The following is a 20,557-nucleotide window of genomic DNA, read 5'->3' on the forward strand; positions in this document are numbered from 1 at the left end:
CTTTGAAGCTGTAAATCACTAAAGACTGTAAGCACTAGGTGTTTCTAAAATATATTTCAAAAAGGTTAGTAAGAAGTATAAAAGAGATCCTCGCATTCTTTTTGAAAGAGGTCTCCCGTTGTCAATTAATACAAATCAATACAAAAATTCTTAACTTGGTTTTTGAGTTTCCAAATGATCACATTTTCTATTTATGCCAGAGGATTTTTTGCTTGGGTTTGGGGAAGAGGGGTTAATATGAAGCGCTTCAGAATGGATAGGAGATGGTCACATATTACATACTTTTCAGCAACCAGCCATTTTTGTTTGCCAAATTTCATTTCTTTTTCCTATTTAAAGATTGTTCTTGCTAAGTGTTTTAAAAGATTATTCTTCTATATGGAGGAAGAGATAACCCACTTAAAAAAGCTGTCCAAGTGGTTTAACATTACAGATTTGATCTTCCACTGCCCCAGAATCAGGTTTGTCAGTATTTGCTTTCACAACAGCAGAAGGCGGAGAGGAGAAAAAAATAAGTAATTCTTTAATTGGCACGCTGAGATTTGGTAAACAAAGTTTTTGTACAAAGCTGAAGTATCCCCATTATCCAGGTCCAGAACAAAGCATCTGGCAGAACCTAAGGTAGGAGTGAAACACTATTTGTCCCCTGATTTGAACATCTCTTGGCTTATTCTTTTAACAATATTTCCAGAGCTCCCTTTCTTTTAAGAACTAAATCTTCTCTCTAAAAATTATTTTATACAAATTTGATTTTTCAGAATGATATAGGGACCTCTGGAATTTTCACATTAGGACTCATTTTCCAGTTTTCTTTGCCATGAAGTAACTTCACTGTTCTGTAAATTTGTTACAGTCTGTCTTGCAGGAAGAACCATGTGAAGGCCAGGTGGTGTACAGGAACAACACATCTAGTGGTATTACAGTAACACATATCTTATTAACATGTTTCCTGTGGAAGCAGGAATCCAGAGAGTGCATGTAAATTTCAGCATGCTCTCAGCCCCATTTTTATTACTGAAATAAAACCAAAAAGTGATGATCCTGGTAGCAGTCACAGATAGGAGTTAACAAATCTTACTTGGAAATACTGAAAGAAATGGCTTAGACTAGAAACAAACATTATATTCCAACTTGGAAAGTGTTCTTTGTTTGTTGCACTCACTAATTTAAAAGCCCAATTTTTTTTCAAATGAGATTCTGTGTATGCAAAACCGATTCATGTCACGAGTGCCTGCAGTTAATACTCATGCATTTTGTATTAGGAAATTATACTGGAAATCCTCACTTGGTACTAATGCATTAGTATTAAAAACCCATTGCTGTGTCCAGAATCAAGAGAATTAAAAAGTCTCTTTTTGTGGCAATCTTTACGCTGGTTGTGGGTAACACCTGTACAATATGTATCAGCATGAATCTAAAATGTATTTATTAAACATTTCACAGAATAGGCTAATATCTCTTACAGTTAATGAAGGATCACTTAACGAATCAAACCATTCACATACACAATGGCTAGTAAAAGGAGAGCGATTTTTAAAATAATTTAGTGAACATACTCTCTAAGCTGTTGTGAGTTTTAGCTGTTATTAGAAATGGGAAATTTTTCTCCAATGAAATTTTTTTTTCCCCACTGAAAAATGCAGATGTGATGTCACCACAAAATTTTGCAAGTGTGTGTCAGTTTAGCAAAATTGTTCTGATCACAATAACAAAATTCTGAAAAAATGAAATGTTTCAATTTTTCAATTTGAAATGACATTTCATTTTGAAATTCCCTTTAATTGTATTTAAAAATATCATTTTAAAATGTTAAAATTTGCTCCAAATCTAAAAGAAACACTTTGGTTTAGGCCAAACACATTTTGTTCCACCCAAAACAACATTTTTCAACTTTCAATTCACTAAAAATTTAAAAAAAAATTAGTTTTCAGTTCAACCCAGCAAACCAAAAAATCCATTATTTGCCCAGTTCGAGTTACTATCAGTACCTCTAGTTGTATTCTTTAAGCTATCACATCTTAATATTGCTTGGTTATGTTAAACATAATGGTACCTTTAACAAAAATTAAACTTGTATTAAATGTTTTGATTAGCTAGGTCTCTAGCAGTATCCACAAAATGAATCAGAGGGGTAGCCGTGTTAGTCTGGTTCTGTAGAAGCAGCAAAGAATCCTGTGGCACCTTATAGACTAACAGATGTTTTGCAGCATGAGCTTTCGTGGGTGAATACCCACTTCTTGCATCCGAAGAAGTGGGTATTCACCCACGAAAGCTCATGCTGCAAAACATCTGTTAGTCTATAAGGTGCCACAGGATTCTTTGCTGCTTCCACAAAATGAATGTAAATAAATCTCAAACCAAGAGACAGGCTGAGTAAACTGACAAACACATCCATTTCCCATGATGAGATTATAGCTTCACTAACTTCAATAGAAACCAGGCTGCACAGATCACAACGCAGTGGGCCTGTCAACAGGTCCCAACAGACACCTTTGATCTAGAAGCACATTAGAGTCCGAAATAACCACGAGACTCATTTTTACATAATACAGACGCTGGAAGAACTGTTTTTTCAGTACAATAACAAGGCAGTTGGTAGAGTGTTTAAACAAAACCAAGCAGATGCTCAAGTACAGTAGCAAACAGAATACTGAATACTAATGAACCAGTGCTGTGAGAACAACAAATATACTATAAAAGCTAGCACTAAGGTGAAATCAAGCGCCTGAAATCTTGGCAGAAACACTGAATAGATAAAGCATTTTTAAAAGGAAACATTCTTTTTACTTGAAATTTTCTGCAATTTTTTTTTCAGTACGACTCCAAGACAAAAGGATATTCGATATGACATTAAAAGATATGATAAGCTGCGGGTACTTCTGCACTGTTCCACCAAATGAATACAGTGGTATGAGCCCTACTTGTATCTGTGGTAGCCAACATTAACAGGACATTATTGGGAACTTATTTTTGCACCTATTCTGTTAATAAAAATCATTTTAAAAGCCTGAAAATAACCCCCAATCTACTGATTTAAGTCCTGCATAAGGAGTTTCTAGGGAGAAGGTTTTCAATTTTTTCAGTGACAAAATGGTGCATTATAAAGCAAAAGAGAATATCCAGAAGACATTCCCCATCAGACTGGAATAATTATATAAGACTACTGAAACATCAGACCTAAGACCACTTGACAGTATCCTTTTAAAAATGTTATGTATTGTTTGTATCATATGCCATAGTAGATAAGACATTGTTTTTATAATCCCAATAGAAAGCCATATGTGTCACAGAGCTAAGCTGTCTGCCCCCTAAAGAACAAAGCTAAATACATACTGAAAAAAAGATTATTTTATACAGCAGCTGGTACCCCTGTAATTCAAATTTATCAAATGCCCTCTACATTCCTCCTAAATTCAACTTTAGAACTGGCAGTGTCAAAGGGGGTCAATAATAGCAATACATCATTATAAATATTGCTATTTAACAAATTAAAATTCAGCTAGTTAAAATCATATTAATCAGGTAAAAACTATAATCTCAGAATTAAATATAAAAAGTCAACTATGAATATTTGGAAATCATTTGTATTAAGCCAGTTATTCAAGTGTATTTTGTTTGTTCTCTTGATGGTTCTCAAGCATATACATAGTTCAGTTTATTCATAAAGATTCCTAGAAAAATCCACTACAAGTGCCTGGCACATGGCAACTCAAAGAAAGCATCTATTTTAGATGCACAGCAAGGAACTTCTTTGGCCCACTCTCCCTGGCTAGATAATCAAAAAAGCAAACAAGTCATCAGTATAAACAAGCAGTTTTCCAGGTTTTTTGATCACTGAATCTTAGTACATGGAAAAAGAAACACCAACCTCAATTAATTAAACATGACAGAAACTACACAGAGCCGTCACAGTTTAGCTATGTGTATTTAGAGACTGCATCAGACAAAGTGAAGGGAAGGAAATAAGTGTCAAGTATTGGTGTATAAAAGGTCATTAACCGTACAAAATTCAAGAGAGATCAAAGAGTAAGAAAAGAGGTAACAAAAAAAGGTAGAGGAGGAAATAGGTGTGGGGAGGGAGGACACTTCTAAAAACTAAAGCATGGCACAAGAACAGAGAAATGCTGATAATTTCCAGCAAAGTGCAAAAGAATGTGACAAGGAGAGGTCAAATGAATATTTTGCAAGTATGAAGAAGCTAAAATAAAATCTAGTGGCAAAAATGAGAAGGAATAAATGAATGAATAAATTCAATGTGGTCTTTCTTGGTGTCATGAGACAGAATTCTGAGTCACTAAGCGGGAAACAACATGGCTAAAGCAATTAACTGTTTAATACCCTCCCATCTTGCAGGGTCCTAGGGCCTGGCTTCCAGCCTGAGCCCAAATCTCTGTACCCCTCAGCCTAAGCCCCATGAGCCTGAGTCAGCTGGCATGGGCCAGCCGCAGATTTCTAACTGCAGTATAGATGAATAAAGATGGCGAAAAAGCACTCCCGATAAAAGGATTATGTAAAATGGCCCTATAGTCAGACTTGGGGCAACCCAATATCCTGGGTTGCCGGTTTGGAGAGACAAGAGCTTCTATTTAGGCAGCAGATTTAAAACAAACAAAAGTAAGTATTTCTTCACACAACGCACAACCTGTGGAACTCTTTGCCAAGGGATGTTGTGAAGGCCAAAACTAGAACAGGATTTAAAAAAAAAAACTAGATAAATTCATGGAGGATAGGTCCATCAATTAGCCGAGATGGGCAGGGATGGTGTCCCTAGCCTCCATTTGCCAGAAGCTGGGAATGGGCAACAGGGGATGGATCACTTGATGATTACCTGTTCCATTCATTCTCTCTGGGGCACCTGGTATTGGCCATTATCAGAAGACAGGATACTGGGCTAGATGGACCTTTGGTCTGACCCAGTATGGCCGTTCTTATGTTCATGTTTTGGGTCAGGTAGATGAGTGAAGAGCCTCTCACTCTTAACAAAATTAAAAACAAAGATTGGTGAAATCTGTTGTTAATGTTTATTGACTCCTTCCCCTTCCAGTAGGGCCTAACCTTTGAAGTTGATACACAGAGCACATACTCCAGATTTTCCAGTCAAGACCAACGCCAATCAATCACATAAAAGACAGGACTAGAATTTTAAACTATGTATTATTCCTGCTCTATAGCTCAAAAACTGGATACAATAATTAACAAAATAATCAAAAACTGAGAACAAGGAAAAATAGTTTCACAATGGGTATGTGATGGGCATATAATTAGTAAACAGTAAATTTGTAAGCATCTAGAGAATAGTAGGCTTATAAGGAACAGCTAACACGGATTTGTCAAAAACAAATCAAGCCAAATCAACCAAATTTCCTTCTTTGTCAGTGTTACTGGCCTAATTTATGGGAGGAAGCAGTACACACGATATATCTTGATTTCAGTAAGGCTTCTGACACAGTCTCACATACATTCTCATAAGCAAACTAGGGAAATGTGGTCTAGATGAAATTACTATAAAATGGGTGGAAAACAAGTTGCAAGATGGTACTCAAAGAATACTTATCAACAGTTCACTTTCAAACCGGGGGGACGTATCTAGTGGGGTCCCACAGAGGCCTCTGCCAGATTCCATACTAGTCAATAGTTTTATTAATTATATGGATAATGGAGTGGACAGTATACTTAAAAAATGTGTAGATGACACCAAGCTGGGAGCAGATGCTAGCACTTTGGATGGAATGGATCAGAATTCAAAACCTTGATGAATTGGGCTAAAATCACCAAAAGGACATTACATAAAGACAAGTGCAAACTACCTTCACTTATGAAAGAAAAATCAAATCCACAATTACAAAATGGGGAATAAGTGGCTACATAGCACTACTGCTGAAAAGGATTTTGAGGTTATAGATCACAAATTGAATGAGAGTCAACAATGTCATGCAGTTGTGAAAAAGGCCAATATAATTCTGGGCTGTATTAACAGGAGAGTCGAATGTAAGACACCGGAGGTAATTGCCCCATTCTATTGGGCACTGGTGAGGCCTCAACTGGAGTGCTGTGACCAGTTATGGGAACCGCATTTTAAGAAAGATGTGGACAAATGGGAGAGAGCCTCCAAAGGAGAGCAACAGGTTTTTTTCCTTATTTTAGTGTTGTTTCTTTGTACTTTTAAATAAAATGATATTTTGCTTTAATGCTATTTTAATCTGGATTTGATCATTAATGTTGAGATCTGTCGATCTAAGTCACTATCTATGGCCCCCATCACAGTAGTGTCTGAGCACCTTGCAATCTTTAATGTATTTATCCTCACAACACCCTTACGAGGCAAGGAAGTACTATTCTCCCAATTTTGCAGTTACAGAACTGAGGCACAGTGACTTGTCCAAGGCCTCAGAGGAAGTCTGGAGTGGAGCAGGAAATTGAACCCAAGTCTTCCAAGTACTAAGCTAGTGCCCTAGCCACTGGACCATTCTTCTTCTTCTCAGAGATACTGATACTGGCTGAATTACCCAGATCCAGAGAGAAAAGACAGGTGGGGTACAGTGCGTGAGAATGGAGATGGCACAAATATTAGATGGGGGTCCTTCAATGCAATGAAGAGATTATTTAATATTATGGAGGGGTCAAATCCAGCCTCAAAGGCTGCGTTAGACCTCAGCGAGGATGACTGTGAAGTGGAAAATAGGATACAAGAGGTCTTTCTCCCAGATCCATTAAAAACAAAAAAATTCATCTGTTCTTGCCCTTAGTCACCACCTAAAGGCCTAAGTCCTTTGTTTAGAGCATCACAACTTGTTGCTGTGAAAATAAGTATTCGCATATCATGGTACAAACAAAAGATTAAGACTTGTCAGTCAGTGAAAAATCAATGGGAGGCAAGCTAAGTCATCATCTAGTTTTAATTATTTTTATTTTAATTGAAGGATTGAGATACTTATTTTTCCCTTTATATTTCATAAACCTACCTACTGTACACTAACTCAAGTTATTTCTGAGATATTAAAAAAACTCACACACTGATTTTCCTGGCAGTAGATTAGTCAAAATCTCTTCTTTTCCCCCTCTATCCAACACTATGCCATCTTCTCTAGATATGCTACTCATCCAGGAATTCCAATCTGCGTTTTTTCCTAGATTTACTTTGACACATTGCAAAGGCTCTTAAAATCAGCTATTTTCTCTAGGTTTAGTTAGCTTTGCAATATCTTCTAGATCACATTGTATAAGAGTTATTGTCTCCTGAAATATTACCATCTAAAAGTTTAATGAATTAATGAGGCACAAGGAGCACATGTTTTTTGCAAAGTCAATAAAGAAGAGAAACAGAAAAAAATGTGTTTAGTGTAGTTTTGATGATAAACCTAACATTCATATATAAATCATTTGAACTTATCAGTTTTTCAGCATTCATAAACACAAGCAGTGACCTGTATTAATGTTCTGGACTAGCCCAGTATCCAGCAATCCAAGCTCAGAAATCTCTGAGACTTTTTTAATACAAAAGAATGACTTAAAATCACAAATTACCAGTAATTCCTGCAGATTAGTGAGATGCAGTACAGCAACTATGATCTATAGCAGTGGTGGGCAACCTGCGGCCTGTCAGACCATTTGTTTACATTTGCACAGCTGTCTGCAGCTCCCAGTGACCGCGGTTCACCATTCCTGGCCAAGGGGAGCTGCGGTCCAGGACTGCACCATTTCCCGCAGCTCCCAGTGGCCAGGAATGGCGAACCAGGGCCACTGGGAGCTGCAGACGGCCATCCAAATGTAATCAAACCGCCTGGTGGCCCGCCAGCAGATTACCCTGATGGGCTGCGTGCAGCCCACAGGCGGCAGGTTGCCCACCACTGATCTACAGGGAGTGGCAGCCAATACGCCAAATTTAAAGCTCAGGATACAGTTGTGCATCTTACCACAGAAATACATCCCATGAAAATGTGTTTTATAATATTAAAGTAGGCAAGATTATCCACAAGTGTGCATCATTATTATACCCACACAGCACCTTCACATTTCATTAACATGCTGTTTTATTCACTTTTCTAGAGGATTTGATCTTAAAAGATCTTATGCAAATGCTTAACGTTAAGCAAGTAAGTAGTTCTATTGACTTCAGTGGAACTACTCATGTTAGTAAAGAACAAGCATAAGCATCTGCAAGATCAAAGCCATAATAAAGACCAGACTGAAGCGAGACCCCTGAAGTACCCCACTAAACATGCCCCTCATAACTCATCCCTGCTGTTTTATCACTCTTTGTTTATGGTCTTTCAGCCAGTTCTCAGGCCATGTTTGGTGCTAATCTGAATTCATGCTGAGGGTAAGATTTTGAGAGTCATAACATTTTACTAAAATACAGATACTATGTATCACATCCCCTTTCAGCCACTATATTTTTTGTCGTTCTTTTTTAAATAGTAGTGTTTAGCTTTAATCTTCCTTTCTCAACATTCCTTCTATGTTATCACCCACTCTTGAAATACCTTTGCTAGTTTTCAGTCTTTTACTATACCAAATTCTAGCTTCTTGTTTCGCTATCTAGACATTCCTAAACTACCAACCACTGACTGTCATATAACTAGGGGACAGAGGAAAATTTGTGAAGGACTCTGTCCTATGCTTGGATTGGCAGCAATTATTTCTTATTTATGTACCACTGTACTTGGTGCTGTACAAGACAAAAATTGCTTCTGACAAGTGGTTTCAGGTAGGAGCCAATCATGATATGTGAGTCATATCTGCATGTTAATGATAATAGGTATTGTCTTAGAGATGATACTGTTATCATGACATAATTTGAGTAAGGATTTAAAGTTCCAAAGTTTTCTAATATCTTTCCCTTTCTTTGTTTTGCTATTTCTTTTTCAAGCAGGCTGCACCTACTCATGGGGTTGTTTCTCTTTACTGGTGCAGTCTCTTTCCTATGTACAATAGTAGCTACATCTCCATTGATGTCTCTTGTTACAATCTAGAAATGTATTACAAACATGTAGGTTGCTAAGCATCCACAAGTCCTTTTAACTTCAGAAGAAGTTAAACTCTGAACCTCACAGGATCAAGCCCTATCTGTCATCTGGCTGTCTCCTATCATTCTAATGAGCTTGTGTTTTGTTTTGTTTTGTTTTTGTTTTTTTTAAATGCTGAAACAAAAAGAGTCATAATATGGCAGCAAAGTAAGTTTTTCTTTCCAATCTTAAATCTGTTGGTCAGCATTTTGGTGTTCAAGTAAGCAGCATCTGTTTCTCTGTACATAACCTTATATAACAAAAATCTGCAATCAAAAAGATATGGGATGTAATTATTACTTTTTACTACAAGAATTGACGAGCACACCTTTTAAAAATATCTGTCCTTTTTTTGTCAAGTTACTACCATTTTATTGGTTGGTGTAGGGTTCCCCCCCCTCTATTTTTTTTTTTAAAGATTGAAAACAACTTATTCTTAACATTTTGACTAAAGATCAAAAAAATAAAAGATTATTAATGGATACTGAGACATTTGGGCAAAAAATTGCTTTCACTGAATCCTAGATTAAGAAAATTAAGAGGTGTTTCAGGACCCAAATTGCTGAAATACAATATTGTAGAGGGGAGATTGTTAGAAATATATGATTTTTCCAAATGTAATGTGATGGCTCTAGAACAGGGGTCTCAAACATACGGCCCGTGGGCGGCAGTTATTTTCTGCAGCCCACGAGGTCCTTGCAGCCCCCCCGCCCTCCTCCAGCGTTTACCTAGAGCGGCTCCGGCCTGACAGCACCAGGGACAGGGCAGGCTCCCTCTCTGCCTGCCTGCCTACCCTGCCCCAGCGCCGGTTCGGGAAGCGGACAGAACCTGCACGAGGAGGGGCACAAGGGTGTGTGTTGATGTTGCTTCAGGCACCGCCTCCAGCAGTTCCCATTGGCCGCGGTTCCCCGTTCCTCGCCAATGGGAGATGCTGGGGGCCGTGCCTGAAGCAACAGCAACACACACACCCCGTGCCCCTGCTTCCCCACATTCCAGCCACTTCCTGGACAGCCGTGGGGGCAAGGCAGGCAGGCAGGGAGGGAGGGGCGGGGCCAAGGGCGGCGGGGGGGAGGAGTCAGTAATGCGGCCCTCAGGCCAATGTACTAGTCCTCATGTGGCCCTCATGGTCATTTGCATTTGAAACCCCTGCTCTAGAAAGCCAGGCTTTATTCCTCTCGACCTCTCCCTCAATGTCCAGCATCAAATTAACAATCCTTTTGGAGCCTCTCAGTAGTATTTTTGAAACAGTGAGTTCACTACAAAGCAATGTAAGAATGGTCCTTTCTCCAAAGTGAGCTTTTTCTACACTATGATATCAGCCTAGTAGAGATGACCAGAAGGAAATGATGAAACTAAAAACCTATTTACACCCCCATAGGTCAGGGAGTGATTTTATTTGTGCTCTTCTAGATGGTCAAATGTGTTTGCACTTTCCAAACACCTACTTTATTATTATATAGTGCTAGAAGTGTGGCAGGCACTATAGCTTTGTGTTCAAAAATTACTCGGATGTAACAGCAGCAGGTTACTGAACGTGGATCAATGTCAAAGTCAAACCTTCCCCATTGATTCCTTGTAGCTGTTCAATAAATAATCACATTAGGAATATTAAAGATAGTTTTATGTGATTACAAACAGAAAGAAACAAATGGACTAATTTAAAAAAAGGTAGCAAATGGATTAAATTACATCTACATATTACAGAAGAAATACTTTTTATTCACAGAAAACCATGTTAATAAATAAGCACTTACTGATTCTTACATAAAAACAAGCTATAACTTAATATTATCATGAACAGAATCTCAGCTCCTAATCTTACACATCTACTGCACAGGCATTCAAACCATTTCATAGTGAAGACCACATAACAGCACAGAGATTGTATAAGAAAGGGAAGTGGTCCCTGAGACAAACACACAGACCTCTCCTCCTATTCAAAAGTACATACCATCACTGTGCCTGTTACAACTGCTTACATGGAAGAATTATTAGGAAAGTAATATTTTTTAGCTTCTTTTAATACAATCTATAGAGCCCTGCAAATCTGTGGATATTCGCTTCATATCCACAAACCATTTTTGCAGATAGTGGATCAGATGCAGCTACAACTGCGCAGGACTCTACTCACCGGTGGCACCTGGCCCGTGGCGTCCGGCTCGGGCAGCCCAGGGAGCGCAGCGTGCTTGGGGTCAGTGGCCAGCAGCCAGTGGCTGGGGCTGGGTGGAGTCGGGGCTGTCCAGCACCCACTTGCTGCGCCGCTTCCGGTCCAGCAGCTCAGGCCCCTTGGACAGTGCCAGCATCCCCATCATGGCCTGGCCCAGCAGCTCTGGCTATGCTCCCAGTCCCAGGCCTGGCCTGCCGGCTCCTGAGCAGCAAGGCCTGCCCCTGGCCACGGGTATTGGAGTGGGCGGGGCCATGGCACCCCACTCCTCTGCCCCACTGTGATGCAACACACACTGCTGCTGCCATGTGCCACCGCTCACAAGCACAGCACATGTGACACCCCTCCCCCAACCCCTCCCCTCCACGATGCCCCTTTTCCTCGAGGCCCTGCCCCTGCGCTGTCCCTTACCCCCAGTCTCCACCCTCGCGCTGCCTCTTCCCTGCAAGACCCCGCCCACGCCTTTCTCCCCCCATCACTAGCCCTTGTGAGAGGCCTTGCTGCTGCAGGTGCAGATACAGGTAAAACACGGCTAGTGGAGCCGCAGATGCGGATCCATATATTTTTGTATCCACACAGAGCTCTAACAATCTAGCAGCTAGAAACAAAGAAAGGAGGCACCACCTGAAAAATCAACTCTCCACAAGCTACCAGCTACTGCTCAATAAACCACAGTTGGGAAGTGATACTTTCATGTCCCGGCAGTAGATCTGGACACCCCAATCATCAGGAAGGAGCTGTACCAACTAAAACGCTCCTTTCCTAAGGACTTAGAGAGTAGTTCAAGATCTTTTCACACAATTGTCTTTCATCAGCTCAGCTCTAAGCCAGATCCCCTAACTGAACTTTGATACCATGTATAGAAAATGACTAGAGTCCCGTATTTTTTCAAATACAAAATGACATGAAATAAATTGAAAAAACAGCAAAACAAAACAAAAAATTCATCCTGCAGCAGAGGCTCCTGTCCCATGGGGCATGGCCCAGCCCCCCATTCAAGGCACTGCAACCTGGAGCATGGGGCTGCAGTTCCACTCAGGTTTGGCCTGGTCGTTCCGCCATCACGACAGGGCGACAGTCGGGTCAAATTTGAGTAAGTGGCTTTGTGACCTGGCACACGGGGGTCACAGCTTCATTCTCTCAAGTTTGCCACCATGACAGAGGGGTGCCCAAGACAAACCTAAGCAGTGCTCCAACCCTTTTCAGCAGGCTGCAACACCCAGAGCAGGGAGCCAAGCCCAACCCCAAGGGAAAGGAGGTGCCACTGCAGAGTGAGTGCAGGGTGGGCTTGTTCTGCAACCTCTTACCCCAGGAGGTTCCTGACCCGACCCTTCCCATGCAGATAAATGAAATAACACAAAATTCCTGAAAAATAAAACAAAACTATAAAAAATAAAAAGAATTTCATGGGGCTCTTAAAATTGACTCATGAACTGCCCCATTCCTTTCCTATGATGTATCCATGTTGCCACACTTCAAGGTTTCTCAGTACATGCAGCTAACACTCCACACTCTATCACAACAAACATAGTAATTTGTCATACAATGCTTGAAAGGCATTAATCTTTTATAGTAAATATGGAATTACAAAAAAAAAAATCAGTTGAGTGCCAGCCTGCGTCAAGTGAATTTGCACTATACCTCCCTCTTAAACAAATACTTGATAAGTACAAGTGTTAAATGAACAAACAATACATAACAAATGATAAACCAACTTTTCACTTTAATGAATAAAATTTGCTATGCACTACTATTTGATGAATACTGTAAATAAACATTTTAAAACGGTAGTCTATGAAGTAACTAGTTAGTTAACATTTACACCATATTGCTTGATTTATTTGTACAAATGATAAAAAAGGATCCAAGTAAGCAAAAGTTGGGAGAAAATAACATTTTACAATAATGAGACATCATTTAAAATTTCATTTTATTTCAATTAGGCAGTAACTCTGATCATTGAGATTTAGGAAAAAAATAGAATTTGTTGCCCTTAAATTTAGTTTCCATTGTTTTAAAAAATGTTCAATTCGATATGAAACGAAAGCTCTGACATGTAGTAATAACTAAAAATAACAACACTTTGTACTTATATGGTGCCCTCCATTAGAGGATCTCAAAGCACTTTACAAACATTAACGAATTAAGCCTCCAACAATTATTTGAGGAAGGGAAATATTTCTCCTATTTTACAGATGGAGGCAAAAAAGTTAATTTACTTCCCTAAGGCAAATAAAAAGTCCACAGCAAGCCAGAAACAAGATTCAAGTTTCCTTACTCCTAGCCCAGTACCCTAACAACAAGACAATACTTACTTCTCCCCCAGAGGAAGTAAATAAAAAAAAATCTCAATTTTGGATTGTAAACCACAGACTGAACAAGTAACTACCAAGAGAAGATGGGTTCCCAGTGTGCAAATATACAATGACAAAGATCAGCTATGACCAGTTTGGATACACTCACGTGACCCAAGTCATAGGGCAGAAGCAAAGTGACCATGAAAACAGGAGCAACAGAAGAGCAGAAAAAGAAAGCTATCCAAAATCTCTCATTTAATTGTTTCAACATTCTACCGCTCTATCTAGGAAATGTACAGGCAAACAAGAACACCGGAATATAAGCCATTAATGTATTTGCAATCTGGTGAGTCACCTAAAAGGAATTATGATCTTGTTGTTATTCTCATCTTGGAATAAAACTGTAAGTACAATGAACAGCCAACAGTTTACATTTATGGGAATTAACTGCAATAAGAGTCAGTGTTGAGGGTCAGCATTTTAATGAAAACCTTCTGTTTTCATTATTGTAAGATGTTATTTTCTCCTTTTTCCTCTCCGCATACAGTTGGAAGCACTGACATGTATAAGATGAAGAATCCATAAACTTTCTGCCAAGACAGCACTGGGACTGGGATATGTAATCTCACTAGAGGCAACTGAGGCAAGCTGATTGGAATTTCAGCCTTCACTGAACAATTTGTTTTCTAACACAAGGAAAAAACTGAACATGTCTGGCCCTCTCACAATTTTTCCTACCAACAAAAATTGTACATCATCATAAACAATCTGTGTGCATGCATTATGAACAAAATATTCTGAAAAAGTTAGACGTGTTAGTATATGAACTTCCCTTCAATATAGAATTACTGAGATAATCAATGAATGGCTTCACTGAATAGGCTAAGAAGCTGTTCTGCTAATGTCACAGAGAAAGCATCCAACTACTACACAATATGCACTAACCTAGTATCAGGATTAAACAAACAAATGACTCTTTAGGGCAGGCCCTTTTTTCTAAGTTGCTACCTTAATTGAGTGTATCTATCTTTAGACTCCACAATCAATACCATTTTCTGTTTTTCAAACGTTTGTTAGAAGATTGTTAGCAGCCCACAACACAGTTATTATCTAGGGAAGGAGAAACAATCTACAAACACAGCAATTAAAAGATTGGTAATAGATTTGCCCATATTCTCACTTTTTCCCTCCCACCGTTGTGATGCTGTAATTTGCACTTCCAAAGAATCATGTCCCAGACATCACTTTGACAGAATTGCTCTTCGAAGAAATCCTCTGCATCACTGAGATAGGAAGCCTTGTAATTTCAGACAACCTCCTGCTATTCTCACGCAGAAAATCAAACTGGAAGTATCACATGCATCCGACGAAGTGGGTATTCACCCACGAAAGCTCATGCTCCAAAACGTCTGTTAGTCTATAAGGTGCCACAGGAATCTTTGCTGCTCAAACTGGAAGTAGTAGCACTTAAACTCCCTTGCGATAGCCAGCTCTCAGAATTGTGAATAAGGACTCTGGCAAGGAAGGTAGGGACATTTTTTCCAATGCTAAGCATTCCATGGCACTCCAGGATTTGTAACATTCTATGTATAGTTGCATGGACTTCCTTGAAAATCAGCCAGATTTACAAATCCACATACATTCACAAGGCTTCATAACTAAAATCAGGAACAGATGTAATTCTAACAGCCATCAAGTGATTACCAGTGTTTCAAATTGGGTGGGAGAGGAATCTAACAAGATTCTGAAAGGGATACACAAAAATATGCACACATTTAGTCAACTGACAGCAGAAAATCCCTTAGCTGAACATCTATGGCAGGATTTTTGCCAACTCAGAACATAAACTGATGAAAAATCTTGGGGTCAATGACTCACTCTTCCTGGAAACAGTAGCAGAAAGGGTCGGATGCATGTGAACAAGACAATTGCTGGAAAGATACAGACAAATATTATTTCTAACTAAAACAAAATGCTGTTGGAGTAATAATTGGACCTGTGGGCTCTTCAGCATGAAATTTTCTTCTGATGTTTTCATCACTGGGCCAGCAGAGGGTATGGCTATGTCTACACTGGCACTTTCGTCATTAAAACTTTTGTTGCTCAAGGGTGTGAAAAAACACAACCCTAAATAACAAAAGTTTTAACGACGAAAAGCACCGCTGTGGACAGATCAATTCACACTGAGAGATTAAACATTTTACCCAAGATCACACAGAAAGTCTATGGCAGATGCAGAAATAGAACTCAGATCCTTGGACTCACAATTCTTCCAGATTATACTTTAGCCACAAGACCATCCTCATCGCATTCCATTGCACAGCTCAAAGAAACCTGTATGTCCAACTGAAGAGTATCACTAAGAGGCTACTATTTAGAAGTCCTTGGACAGAGAGAGGATGCAAATGGAGGCTTGGGAGAACATACTGAAAAATATCTATAGGAAATCTGAACATTAGATGAAATAGTGTTCTTCACACTGTATGTGTGAACATACTAGCAAATCAATTCACAGCACATCAAGATTTAAAACTAAAGAAACATTTCCTCAGGCCAGAGGATTATTTTTTTAAGTTTACAGGATACCTATCATAGATTTCTAAATTATTGTTTTAAAATAATAATCAGGACTGGCAATTCTGACAATTTTGAGGGACTAGCTAGAGAGAGAGAGAGACACACACACACACACTAAACAGAACAATTAGTCTGTGGAAATCATGCTGCATGATATGACTGAGGCCAAGAGCTCAGATGGATTCATAAAAGAATAAAACATATGGAAAATGAGACTATTCAGTTACATTGCATAGAATATAAACTGTAAGAAATACAAACCCTCATTCTTCCAAGCATTAGCCAACCATTAATCAATGAGGTTAGGAAGAAACCTCTCAAGTGTGCAGATTACTCTATGCCTGTTCACTATGGGGATTCTTGCACCTCCTTTTAAGCATCTGATACTGGTCTCCATCAGAGACAACATGCTGGACTAGACAGAACTGTCATTAGTGTGAATCGGTATGACACTCTAGGTGTCGGTGCGCCCCTGCGCCTTTGATCGGAGATTTCTGCAGCAGTACTCCTACCGGCCACGCATGCTCAGAGCCTGCCCCCCCGCTCTGAGTATACCTCTAGTGAGCATGCGCGGCCGCTTCCCTCAGTTCCTTCTCTACAACGGAGGCTGCCCCAACTCCAAAGTAGAGGGGCGAAGGGTGGGTAGTGGAGCACCCACAGGGACACTCATCTCGAAGAACGTCAATTACTGCACAAGGTGAGTAACCTCCTCTTCTTCGAGAGAGATGTCCCTGTGGGTGCTCCACTCTAGGTGACTTCGAAGCAGTGTATCTCAAGGAGGTAGGGACTTCGGATCTGGCAGGAATGCCGTAGTTAATACTGCCCTGCCTAATCGAGTGTCAGCGAGAGGGCCCTGAGTAAGGGCATAGTGTTTGACAAATGTGTGCTCGGAGGACCAAGTGGCTGCTTTACAGATGTCAGTCAATGGCACTTTACGTAAGAAGGCTACAGAGGTAGATACAGATCTAGATACAGATCTAGTGGAATGAGTTCTGATCAATGTTGGTGGTGTAACATTTTTTATCTGATAGCAGAGTCGTATGCAATCGGAGATCCAGTTTGACAGTCTCTGGGGAGAGATAGGCATGCCTTTGGAGCGCTCCGCGATGGAGACAAAGAGCCTAGGAGAGTTTCAGAAGGGTTTGGTTCTGTCCAAATAGAAGGATAAGGCCCTGCGCACATCAAGTGTGTGCATTGTGGCTTCGAAGGAGTTTGCATGTGGTTTTTGGAAGAAAGTTGGTAGATGTATTGGTTCATTGATGTGAAATGAAGTGTGAACTTTTGGAAGGAATTTTGGGTGCAGGCGTAGAGTCACTTTGTCCTTGAAGAAGAGCGTATATGGCGGATCTGCCATAAGGGCTGCTATCTCTCCTGCCCATCTGGCAGAGGTAATCGCCACCAAAAAGGCTGTTTTCATCGAGAGGTGCAAGAGGGAGCAGGTGGCTAATGGCTCAAAGGGTTGATGAGTTAAACAGGACGATACTAGGTGAAGATCCCATGGAGGGGTAGGTGGCTTAATGTCTGGATATAAAGTTTGGAGTCCCTTCAGGAAACGCTTGGTGATGGGATGAGCAAAGACCGAGGTATTGTCAACTGTACCATGAAAGGTTGTGATGGCAGCTAAATGGACTCTGATGGAGCTGAAGGAAAGGCCGGATTGCTTAATGCTCAATAGATAGTTGAGTATGCAGGGAAGAGGTGCTGAGGTAGGAGACAGTTGTTTAGTTGAACACCATTCTGTGAATCGTTTCCACTTTCGGAGATAGGTGGTACGGGTGGATTGTGTTCTGCTGTGTAGAAGCACCCTCTGAACTTGGTCGGAACAATCTAGTTCTCGTTGGGAGAACCATGCAGGTACCAGGCTTTGAGATGAAGCATGGACAGATTCGGGTGAAGAAGCCGGCCGTGTTGTTGTGATAAAAGGTTCGGGATGAGAGGCAGTGAGATCGGTGGTCGAATTGACATTCTGGTTAGGAAAGGGAACCACGGTTGTCTCGGCCATGAAGGTGCGATCAAGATCACCCTGGCAAGGTCCGTTCGTATCTTTATGAGGACCCTGTTGAGCAAAGGTATTGGGGGAAATACATAGAGCAAGTCCCGGTGCCACGGGATCATGAATGCGTCTCCGAGGGAGTGTTTGCCCAGTCCCGCCCTGGAGCAAAAATTGAGGCATTTCGTGTTTTTCGCAGTTGCAAAGAGATCTATGGTTGGGAGACCCCAAGTGCGAAATATGTTGTAAATGATTCCCTCATCTATCTCCCATTCGTGGTCCGAAGGGAAACGCCTGCTTAACTCGTTGGTAGTGGTGTTCATCACCCCTGGGAGATAAGCAGCTGATATGCAGATGTGGTTTGCAAGGCACCAATTCCAGAGTTTTATGGCCTCTGAGCAAAGAGAGTGGGAGCAAGCCCCTCCTTGTCTGTTTACGCAGAACATGCAGGCAATATTGTCTGTCATTATGCGGACATGCTGATTCTGGATCAGTGGTAGGAAGTGGCGGCAGGCATTCCGTATAGCTCGAAGTTCTAGAACATTTATGTGCAGGGAGGTCTCGGAAAGAGACCATAGCCCGTGGACTGTTTGGTGAGAGATGTGGGCCCCCCAGCCAGTGAGAGACGCATCGGTCGCCATTATCAGAGTTGGGGAAGTCTGGAGGAAGGGGACTCCAGAGCAGAGATTGTAGGGGACTGTCCACCATAGGAGAGAGTCTTTGACTCGGTAGGGTATGGCCAGGTGTTTGTTTAGTGAGTGCACGTTTGGTTTGTAAACCGTGGCCAGCCAAGCTTGGAAGCACCTCGTGTAGAGACGTGCAGTAGTTTTATGGTATTGAATCGGTCGGGTGGGAGAGATGCCAGCCCGGTTGTGGAGTTGAGACTCGCTCCTATAAACTCCAGGTGCTGGGTAGGACTTAATGTGGATTTGCTTCTGTTTATTTGCAGGCCCAGGGATTGGAAGCAATCGATGGTGAGTTGTGTAAAGCGGAGGGCCTCGTCGAACGTGGAGGCCTTCAGGAGGCAATCGTCGAGGTAAGGGAATATTATGACCCCTTTTTTCCTGAGGTAGGCAGTGACTACCGCTAGGAGCTTGGAGAAAACTCGGGGGGCAGTGAAAAGGCCGAAGGGTAGAACTCTGTATTGGAAATGTGTTGAGCCGAGGGTAAAACGAAGGAAACGTCTGTGGGCCGGGTGGATAGTGATGTGAAAATAGGCATCTTGTAGGTCGAGGGCTGAAAACCAATCGCCCTGCTCCAGGGCTGGAATTATGGTGGTGAGAGTAACCATCTTGCACTTTTGCTTTTTGATAAATTTGTTGAGCCGCCTGAGGTCGAGGATGGGTCGCCATCCTCCAGTTTTCTTTTCTGTTAAGAAATAATTGGAGTAGAACCCCTTTCCCTTGTGGCATTCTGGCACGAGTTCGATAGCCCCCAGGTGAAGGAGATGTTGTACTTCTTGCTGGAGGTGTAGCTCGTGAGAGGGGTCCCTGAAGAGGGACGGGGAGGGTGGGTGGGTGGGAGGGAAGGAGAGGAAGGGGATAGAATACCCAGTTGTGATGACCTCTAAAACCCACTTGTCGGTGGTAATATTCTGCCATTGGTGCAAAAATGGCTGTAGGCAGTGTCCAAAGATAGTTGTAAGCAGTGCATACGCTGAAGTTGGGACGATGTTTACGAGACCCTCGACCAAAGATTCAAATCTGCTTATTAGCTGGAGGAAGCTGGGGCACCCCGGAAGAATTGGGGCGACGCCTCTGGTATCTGGATCTCTGGCGTTGGTGTTGCTGTTGTTGATCCTGAGATCTTGGGAACTGCTGAGTATATGGGGGGTAGCGTGGACGGTGGTAAGGTTGATATCTGTACTGTCGCCTTCTGGTTGTAGGGGTTTGGATGCCTAAGGATCGAAGAGTGGCCCTTGAGTCCTTCATTGAGTGAAGCACCTCATTCGTGGTGGAAGCAAAGAGTTCATCACCATCAAAAGGGAGATCCTCTATGGTGCTCTGAACCTCGCGAGGAAAGAGGGAAGAAGAGAGCCATGAACCTCGGCGCATGACCACCGCCGTAGCGGTGGATCTTGCTGTGGTATTGGCTGCATCCAGAGCTGCTTGAAGAGCCGTGCGTGATATGATTTGGCCCTCGGAAACTAAAGCTTTAAACTGTTGTTTCTTCTGGTCTGGAATATGTTCAATAAAGTCCATGAACTTGTTATAGTTTCTATGGTCGTACTTTGCCAGAACTGCGGTATAATTGGCAATTCGAAATTGTAAGGTTGAAGAGGCATACACTTTGCGACCCAGCAGGTCTAAACGTTTGCCTTCCTTGTTGGCTGGGGTATGGCGGGAATACTGTTGTTTGTTCCTTTGATTGGCTGTGTCTACTACCAGTGAGTTTGGCGCAGGATGTGAGAAAAGGAATTCAGAGCCATTAGAGGGAATGAAGTATTTACGGTCCGCTTGTTTGCAGGTAGGCTGGCTTGTGGCTGGAGCCTGCCAGATGGACTTAGCAGGTTCCAGAAGGGCTG

General features: G+C 41.4%; 1 protein-coding gene and 1 long non-coding RNA gene across 5 annotated transcripts in view; one reads left to right on the plus strand and one right to left on the minus strand.

Moving 5' to 3' along the window:
- The window catches only part of FNBP1L (formin binding protein 1 like), a 138,268-nt gene that overhangs the window by 80,290 nt on the left and 37,421 nt on the right, over positions 1–20,557 (minus strand). The window lies entirely within an intron of this gene.
- Positions 11,556–20,131, plus strand: LOC120370359. The gene is made up of 3 exons (XR_005583712.1): positions 11,556–11,690; positions 18,983–19,069; positions 19,919–20,131. It is a non-coding gene; the product is annotated as an uncharacterized LOC120370359 (long non-coding RNA).

Source organism: Mauremys reevesii, linkage group 8 (genome assembly GCF_016161935.1).
Source record: "Mauremys reevesii isolate NIE-2019 linkage group 8, ASM1616193v1, whole genome shotgun sequence".
Classification (NCBI taxonomy): Eukaryota; Metazoa; Chordata; order Testudines; family Geoemydidae; genus Mauremys; species Mauremys reevesii.